Source organism: Antedon bifida, chromosome 5 (assembly GCF_963402885.1).
Source record: "Antedon bifida chromosome 5, ecAntBifi1.1, whole genome shotgun sequence".
Taxonomy (NCBI): Eukaryota; Metazoa; Echinodermata; class Crinoidea; order Comatulida; family Antedonidae; genus Antedon; species Antedon bifida.
Window position 1 is genome coordinate 28,450,459 of NC_136230.1, and position 9,813 is coordinate 28,460,271.

The window sequence follows — 9,813 nt, forward strand, 5'->3', positions numbered from 1 at the left end:
GCAATATACATATAAACTAATATTACGAATAATGTAGTACATTTATTAGTGGTTTTTGTCTAATGTTATTTCGTATATCCGGCCTGAAAATAACCACAGGATACAGGCTATAACCGAAAACCCAAAACAACAGATTTTGTTTTTGTTTTCTTCTATTTCCAGGTACTAAAACACTGAGTACAATTAGCACATGTAGGTAGCCATAGTATTCAATTATACGTAAATCGTAAAATGTATTAATAATTTAGAAAAAATACAAACAAGAACCGTAATATTGTCCCTCTTAATTTTGTTCGAAACAAAAATTCTGAACCATAATTTTTAAAGATAACATTTTTGGTTGAATTATGCCATTTTTTCAAAAGGTTTTAAAAATTGAATTTGGAAAAAAAAATCTTTACCTGAACTAAAAAAAAAACGTAATTTAAAGAAAAATTAGTCAACCGGAAGCTCATTATGTCAGACATTAATGGTTTTTGGTCAAATTGTGGCATATTCAAAGTCATGTTTTATTTTTATTTTTCATGATTTGTGGGCAATTCTTTACATACATTTTATCGTTAACATTAGCTTACATGCCATAAACAACGACTTTGTTTGTAGTTGTCACTATTAACGAAATAAGAGCACTTTGAGTGTAATATTGAAAAATACAAAACAGGATTATCCATCGTGGGGTAATTAAATTCACCGTGCGGTAATTTCATACACCGTGTGGTAACATCCATCCTAGGATTTCCACCGCGGGGTAACACTACAGAATACGTATAAAGGCCCATTTGCACTAGGGCGATAACGATAAAAAGATAAATAGGCATTTTTCATACATAAAACAAAAGATTTTTAAAGTTTTCATCCTAGAATTATAAGATTATCATCTATGCTGCCTTTGATGAATAGAATATTTCCACACGTCCAATCAAATGACGTCATGATTAGTAAGAGCAATAATATCGTTACGATTTTATTGTTTTTATTGATCATGACGTCATTTGATTGGATTTTTAAAAATATTATTTTTATTAAATACAGTATACATGATTATTCTATAGTTCTAGAACGAAAACTGTACTGATTTCTTTTGATTTATCCAAGAAAAATGTATGTTTATCTATTTATCGTCAATCGTTATCGCCCTAGTGTAAATGGGCCTTAAGTACTGGACAAATTCTAGATGCAGTATAATACAGAAAGAATCGGCTTATATAAAGGTATGGTATCTTCTTTGTCTTGTTGTGGCTTCTACTGCTTACCTCATTCACACGTGCCTGTTTAATTCAATTACAAATCAAACCACACATTCGATGTGATACAAATAATGTCAATATCAATTCTAATTCGTGTTAATCATTTCTTATATGTTTCGTTTTCTTTTTATCTGTGGTAGCATTTATATTTTTTGCCTAACGTACAGGTAAAACGTATTTACCTATAAATAGTGATAAATGTGGACACGAGGTTGTACTTGTACAGTATGTAGATACACATTCCTAAATTAGTAGCCTACTAATCGGTCCTTTTGAACGGTCAAACACATGGTGGTCCAGTGAAAAAAATGTAGGTCTGAAGGTCAGCGAGCCTTCTTCCTGATACACATCATCGTTTTAAGGGGTACCACATCATTTTCAAACAATGCTTGTGTAAACTTTGCGGTGTTAAACGCTCGTCAAATGAGCGGACATTTTAACACGATGATAAGGAGAGCGGAGATCACAGAATTCCCGCTAGACAGCAAGTCAGCAGTCTTAAATTGATGTGTTTATTGAAAACGTTACTTTTCCTTCTTTAGTACAACAAGTTTGTCTTGTAAAACTATTTGTACAAAATTGTTGACATTACTTAAGTAGCTAGGTACATGCCGAGGTACTGAGTAACCACGCCATTAAGTAGTGTCCATCAACGTGCTTAAGTATTTATAATGTTTTATGAAAGTTACACAAATAAAAAGATAACCTATCACAAAAGTTCAAACAAAGCTCAAAGTAATTTGACATAATGAAATAATCATTTGGACACATTAATTAACATTTTTATTTTAAGTAAAAATTTGAAAAGGTACAAAATTATAGAGTAAAGTAGGCCTTGGAATTGGATTGTGTTTTTTTTAAACTACAGCAATCACGGAATCGTGTTAACAATCTCGACAAATTGGAAACAATCAAGGCTAACCAAGGCAATCTAACAACTTGGCTAAATGTTCTTTACTTTTTAATGATATAATGTCTTTAATCGACAAAAACAATTGTCAAGGATTCCCCATTACGTATTTAAAAAGTTAGTTTTGTCTTGATTTGAGAAGTGTGGGCGTCCCATAGGCTGTGATTACGCCAGATCATTCAACACTGTGTATTATTTCATGACCGTTTTAACTTTTCCCCTTTAATACCCTACGTTTTTATTCTATTGGTTCCTAGTAGTCAAGTAGCCTATAACTGTTAATTAAGTGCCTTATTTAACTTCCTTTAGAGATAATCTTCAATTATTCAACAATGGGAAAGTAATTGGGATAGTTTTGAAAGATTTTTCGTTGGACAAATACAATCAATAACCTTTTTTATACTTTTATAAAAGATACGTTTTCTCTTTTGTCAGTATAATTACGGTTAAATGAAACCTTTGAACGTAATGTAGGAAAGAAATAAACGCTTCGATGTACTGAATGGTATCAATTCACGGATCCAGTAGTTTGTTTTTTTATTATTCAATTAAAAATCAAGATAGGAAGGATGTCAACATATAACATATAACAATGTTTATGGTTATTTCGAATGAGGATGATAGTCTTTACACGCCATTGCATGTAACACTTGTCTATCACAATCATCCGATTTCTTGAATTATTTCATTTTTAGTTATTAAAACAATATAAATTAAAATCATATATATAAATCATGCACATTTTATATGAAAGAAAAGACACGGACCTAGCCTTTTTTATTTAGCTTGAGAGAAATAATAGGCCTTGGATATTTTGAGAGAAATAATAGGCCTTGGATATTTTGAGAGAAATAATAGGCCTTGGATATTTTGTTCTATTTAAAATAAGCTACAAGCCGAATGGGAATGTGGGTAAACGTTTCCCTCGCGATGGCCATTAATATCCAGATTCCAGGTAAATGTATTAATATCTATTGTTTTTGTCTTCGTCAATAAATTTTGCTGATTCTTGACCTCGATGTGAACTGTTTGTCACAACCACAAGATACGTAGGATGATTTAATTAGCGTTTAATTACGACTTGTTTGACGCATGTATATGTAGTACACAACATACAACTGGCTAATCTAAAGTTGAATTTAAAGTTGAATCTCATTGGAGAGAACTGAAAAAAAATTATAGAAGAGAATTTTTCTTTTTTGTTGATCTAACTTTATACAACAACGTTTCGCAAACATTCAGTTTGCTTTCTCAAGTAGACTGTCGGATCGGTGTTTTTGATCAACAATAAAGACAATTTCTCTTCTATAATATTAGGATCCAAAATGAAATTATTTCAAGATTTTTGAAAAAAATTAGATCAACAAAAGTAAATAAACCTTCCTACATTTTTTATAAGTCGTAATTATTTTATCTAATTTCATATTGTTATAATAGATACATTATTAACAACGTTTTCAAATTAATTTTACATATGTTTTAAAAAATCCTACTTTCGATTTACGAAAGAAATAATCGCCCCAATGTTTTCAAAATACCAACCAGCGTTAAGTCATTAATTACACTTTCTCATTGACATGTTGTTAACGAAATTATTAAATATCTGTACAATAATATTTTAAAGAGATCCTTCTAATTTGTTCTTTTCTGAATTGTAAATCTTACTCCGAGAGCATAATGACATATTATACAAATTTACGTCAAATGCTTGTTTGTGTAGTCACTGTCTTATGAAAGGATTAAAAATGTTACATTTATTGATTTAAAATAAGCAGGGTATTGACTTGACTTGACTTGATTCAAATTCGACCATTTTATAACTACCGTACTTTTCAGCAACTAAATTTAATGAATTTTGGACTTTCACCTTTCGAAGTTAGTCACGGACTTTGTGTCTAGAAAGATCACTCATGAGTTATCTGTTATAATTTCATCTTTAAAATAAATCGGGTTTATTTCTATTAAATTCTAAGCGAAGATGAGAGAGTTGGAAGCCACTTTTTGAAAGCCAAGTCGTAACACCGGTAACGTGTTTAGTGTCAATTGTCTCCGCAATTTAAACCAATGCGTATCGTCCGTGCCGATATTTGACATGGCTCGTGTCCCCTACCCCACGCCATCAACTCGAGGTGTTTACTGACAAACTTCCGAACTCTTTCTTGTGATCATTTGCTACTTGACAACGTGCGCAGAGGACAGAAGACAGACACGAAACAAAACAGATCACTCGAAATGATTTGCATCTTGTCCAGCCATTGCTGTAACTGATGACGTAACGGGGAAGTATTTAATATTAACTTGTATCTTCGTCATGGCCGAATCAAAATGATTAACTAATTCCAAACATTTTATACGTTATACGTTTTTAAAATGCTATTCAATTAAAACAAATACGGTATAGTAACAATAAGCCTTGTTCATAATAATTCTAGATTTAAAATATAATCCATTTCTCATCATCCAAGCTGAGTATCCCGTTATAGGCCTACCCTCGGAAAATCCGGCCTTGAAGTTAATAGTTTTATAGATGAAGACAGTCAAAATCAAACATACACATGTAGGAGGCCTATGTAGGAAGTCACATTTCCTGATTCTCGCACAGTGTCTCCTGGGACACCACGTGATCAAAACCAAAATCTTTAATACCCCCTATTTCACTAGAAATCATACAATGAAATAATGTACACGATTAAAGTAGGTCTATAGAAGGCCTCATAATATGGTATTTCTGTTATTTACTCGAACATAAACGATCTCATTTCTGTTGATCATATTATTATTATGTACCCTTTCCCCAGGGTGTCGGGATTCACTATCTGTTTGTGCGGGGGGTCGGGCAGATATGTCCCTTAAGATGTGGCATAGTTCCTCTTGGCGCATCGAATTCCTCTTCTACCTTCGTTTTCAATATTATATGATACTTCAGCCGTGTGACCTCCTTTTCGTCAGCGGCGTGTCTAATAGATTATAAATAAACTAATTAGCTATAGAAACATTACCGTCTTTATATCTTGTTGATGTCTGTCATAATTTAACACGTCATAGTTGAAATAAATGGTTAAGTCTCAATAAATATTCAAGTGTAAACACATTTTTTTTATATAAATATCAATCATGTTATGTGCTTTATCCCCTTTTTAATTGAATCGAAACAAAAGACTGGATTACAAACGGTCTTCCAAGAAAAAATAAAAGGATTATTATTATATAAATAAATAAATTATACTATTTTAAATACTAATTAATAGGCATAAATGATTAAATAAGTTAATTATAATATACAATTTTATTTTATAGTGCTTGGCCTATAACCAACTTAAAATATAAAATTCGATTTAAATGTTTTATATTACAAATGTTTAATTGTTCAATAATAAAAAACATTCTAATATTAGGATTAAGTTTTTAGATTGAGGTTTTAAGTTTATCGTTTCACACGACATAAAATAAAAGTATACAGAACATTTAATAGATTAATGAATAGAATTGTGTAAGGTGGACATTTATGAATTTCAATGTGTATTATTAGGCCTCTAAATTACGAGATCCAGTCAAGTCGCCCCATCGCAAAATCACCCCATACACATCCACCCCATACACATCCACCCCATCGCAAAGTCATCCCATACAAATTCACCCTTTACAAAGTCACCCCATACAAATTCACCCCTTACAAAGTCGCCCCATCGCAAAGTCAGATTCACCCCTTACAAATTCGCCCCATCGCAAAATCACCCTATACAAATTCACCCTATACAAATTCACCCCTTACAAAGTCGCCCCATCTCAAAGTCACCCCATACAAATTCACCCCTTACTAAGTCACCCCATACAAATTCACCCCTTACAAAGTTGCCCCTTACAAAATCGCCCCATACAAATTCTCCCCTACAAATTCTCCCCATCGCAAAGTCTACATTATATAGTAAGAATAGAGTAGAATAGGATATTTTTTTAGGAAATGTAGGTCTTAACTTTTGTTATCTTAAGACTAATCTTAAAATAGACCATAGCGGTGGCTGACCGGGGGTGAGTGCAATTATAATCAAAGCCTATGTATAATCAATTAACTAGGTATTTACCAGAAATAAATCAGGGTTTAAAATGTCCTGTGGAACAAAGGGTTGAAAGTGACTCCGTTCGTTGGCCACACTGACTTACGCTACAGTAACCGAATGATGCCGATTCACACGGGGTTCAAACAGTGTTACCTTGTAATTAAATTAAAGGATATTATAAGAACACCGTCAAATTAACTATCTGTTTAGTAACTTACTAATTAATAAATACAACTTGTTTTAGTTTGTTTAGATACATGATTTACATGCCAGCATTATAATGTAAAGCAGTTATCGTAAATTATGTAACACAAAATGAACATGATTATTATTTTAATGTAATGTAAACCAGTTATAAATTATTGATATTTTGTTTTATTTCAAATTTTGCGATTAGTATTAACTCAAAATTAAGATAAAACTTAATTTCTTAAATTATTGTCGCGAATATGATGATGATCATAATATTATCTTTTTTTAAAATGCTATCATTAATATTTTACTAATGAATATTATTAACTGTATATTGCTTTATTAAACGTATTCATTTTTAAAGTTGTTGTTACATATGTATCGTTGATAAGCTAATATTTTTTTTTTATTTTTGTGCTTTTTCTGTATGAAACATATATTTTAAAGAATTGTTTAAAATCATGGTTATAAATATGTATTTTTGTGTGCTACGAATTGCAATAGGCCTAATTAGGATACGATTTCTATAAATTAAATATAGGCATATTACATTTTAACACATTCATTCATTGTGATTTATGGTGTCAATTTCTCTTTGAAGCATGTAAGAGTTACATCTAGCTGATGTAACGAAAAAAAGTCGGAAATAATAAAGGTGGGTTGTTTCCACGAAAGACAAAAACAAATAATTCGTGTTATTACTTTGATTGGTCCTATTTACTTATGTTCTTTCCCATTGTAGCATTATTCAAAATGTAAGATGTAAAGAACACAACACTAAGAAGACATGGTTAAAATCGCGTTCCTTCTCTGATCTATATTTTTATATATTATAGGCATATGTAGGGCATTCTCTAAAGATAGAATGAATGACAGTTCTGGCTTTATTGAAATGTTTAGAAAAGATACGAAGAAATTAGAAAGAAATACTAGTTATTTAGATTGCAGCTGTCTTTTTTACAATCCAATTGGGCTTCAATTTTAATTCGTGTCAAATTTTGACAGATCTCGGATAATTATCCTTCAGATCTTATTTTGCTAATTTAAGGGGGTAGTATTTGAACCCCTTTCTTATAAATTTATACCCTAATATCTAAAAAATCTCGGCAAAAGAGACAATTACGGATGCACAGCTGTTAAAGAAGTGCGCCAATGATCAGGTGCTCCCCAAAATGTAACATATCACAGCCTAGGCCTACAACTCAACAACAAGAAACAGAGTTCTAGGCCTATATTATGCTCATTCTCTGTCAACACAGCGGGGATGGCTGCATAATGATGATGACAAACTATCGTAGGCAACATTTAGATGGACACCCTAGAGATTTGGGTACATCAAACTTGGGGGTTACAGATGTAAGCACGTGTTAACCCGAATTATTGTCAAACTAACGTAGCGTATGTTTACATTTATTACTATTGACATTCAAGTCAATCTATGAATTTTAGATTTTAGTATCGAATTTAAAGTTTATCTATATTTTGTTTTTCTGGGTTTATACCTATCGTTTTTTTTTATTATAAAAATGCATTTTCCACATTACATTGCATTAAATATATAATAATCCCAAATGCGTATGAATCATGGTATTATCCCATGATAACTAATTACGAATACTTAATCAGACTCAGAGTGTCTGAAAAAAAAAACTGCTCCTATATTATAATTAGAAAATAGAAAAAAAACTCTACAAAAGATGTGGTGTTTTAGTGTTGTTCTTATCTGTTAACTGGTTTCTATCAAAGAAGGATTGGTCTTTTACTTGGACAACCATTTTAATCTAACGGAATGTATAAACCTTTAATTAATCCTCTCTCTAAAACTTCCCACTTGTAGGCTTCTTTGTAGTAATAAGATAGGTGTTTCAAAGGCTTTGTGCTCAGTGATACAACAATTATACTGTAGGCCTACATCTTGAAGGCGGATTAGGCATTCTCGTTGCCGCCGTGCCGCGAGCAATTACACTATAAAAACGTACTATTGAAGATTAAATAAGTTTTTGTGAACTGAAAATTCGTCAATGATTGTAACTAAGCTTCTTATATGAACAAAATCTATAAAATAGAACGTTTAGGTTTTTTTCATTATCAACTATTTTATTTAATGTATATATTGAAGATATTAATTTTGACATTTTTTTTTAACTGCTAAAATTCGTCAATGTTTTTTCATACAGTGTTAGGCCTATTATCAATACCGAAATTTATAAACTGGAAAATTGTTATGCCTATAAATATAAATTTTGTTTGCTTGCCATTAGAAATTATTTAGTATAACTGTTTTTATAATATAATGAATTTGATTTAATTTATTTAATAACGGTGCAACAACGAATACAAAATACAACAGTTTGTCAAACAGCGAACTAAATCATTATTTTAAGATTTTCCTAATGTTATAAAATAATATAGTTATCGAATCATGGTACAGTTTGTATTTAAATCACTTCACTTAGATTTTCTCATAATAATTACAAATGGCTAATTCAATTAATATATTGTGAAATATATTATCATTTTAGCCTACTCATCGGCGGTGTCTTTTCGGACGCTTGTGTCATCGGCCGAGTAACATAGATACAATAATGTTTACTTTTTAAACAAGTTATCCATCATCGCCACTTCTGCTGCGTGTCTGGTTTTCAAAGGCCCTCTACTCTCATTACCTATAACGGCGTTTGTTGGTGAATCTCCCGGAAGATATCAGTGTTTGATGAAACCAGTTTTTCCCAAAAGTAGCCGCATAGGGCTTATGACAGGACATTGCTTACTGGTTTAAGTCCATTCAAAACTTCCTCCATGGGGCCGACTCATGTTCCGTAACAAAGCCAATGCTGATGATAAAAAACAGAATCACAAGCCCTAAGCGAAAACACTTTGAACCAAGTTGCTATCAAAGCTAATTATATCATTTGTTTTATTCGAATTAACTGGGGACCCTTATGACATGGTTTAGTAAGAGGATCTTTACACAAAACACGTTGAAACACTTGGTAAAAGATGTGTCCAATAAATTAGGCGTACAGTGCCTACCACAATATGTGGGGACCTCGAAGGCACGCGCTAAGAGCCGCTTCTTTGTGGGTACTTCTGTTTTAAGTTAGCAAATAAACATACTGCCTGTGCTGTGCTGTGTTTGATTATTATAAATAATATATATAATATAAATATATGTTAATTATACTTATTATAAGAAATAGGAAAACTGAATTTACGCTACGTGTAATAGGCCTATGATACTTACTACATTTACCTTTAAGAAAATAATTTCTTTAAAAATTCGATAAATTAATGTTAAAATGAATTAAGCTTAGCGCATATATAATCAAGAAACAAATCCGTTATTTTTATAAAATAATAAAGTCAGTTTAGCTTCGATCGAATGCATATTTTATTCTTACCCTAT

The 9,813-nt window shown here is 31.5% G+C and overlaps 2 protein-coding genes across 3 annotated transcripts in view; both read right to left on the reverse strand.

Annotated features, from left to right (window-relative positions):
• Positions 1–9,813, reverse strand: part of LOC144843046 (guanylate cyclase soluble subunit beta-1-like) — a 181,051-nt gene that overhangs the window by 83,917 nt on the left and 87,321 nt on the right. The window lies entirely within an intron of this gene.
• LOC144843044 (guanylate cyclase soluble subunit alpha-2-like) overlaps positions 1–9,813 on the reverse strand; it is a 171,326-nt gene that overhangs the window by 14,976 nt on the left and 146,537 nt on the right. The window lies entirely within an intron of this gene.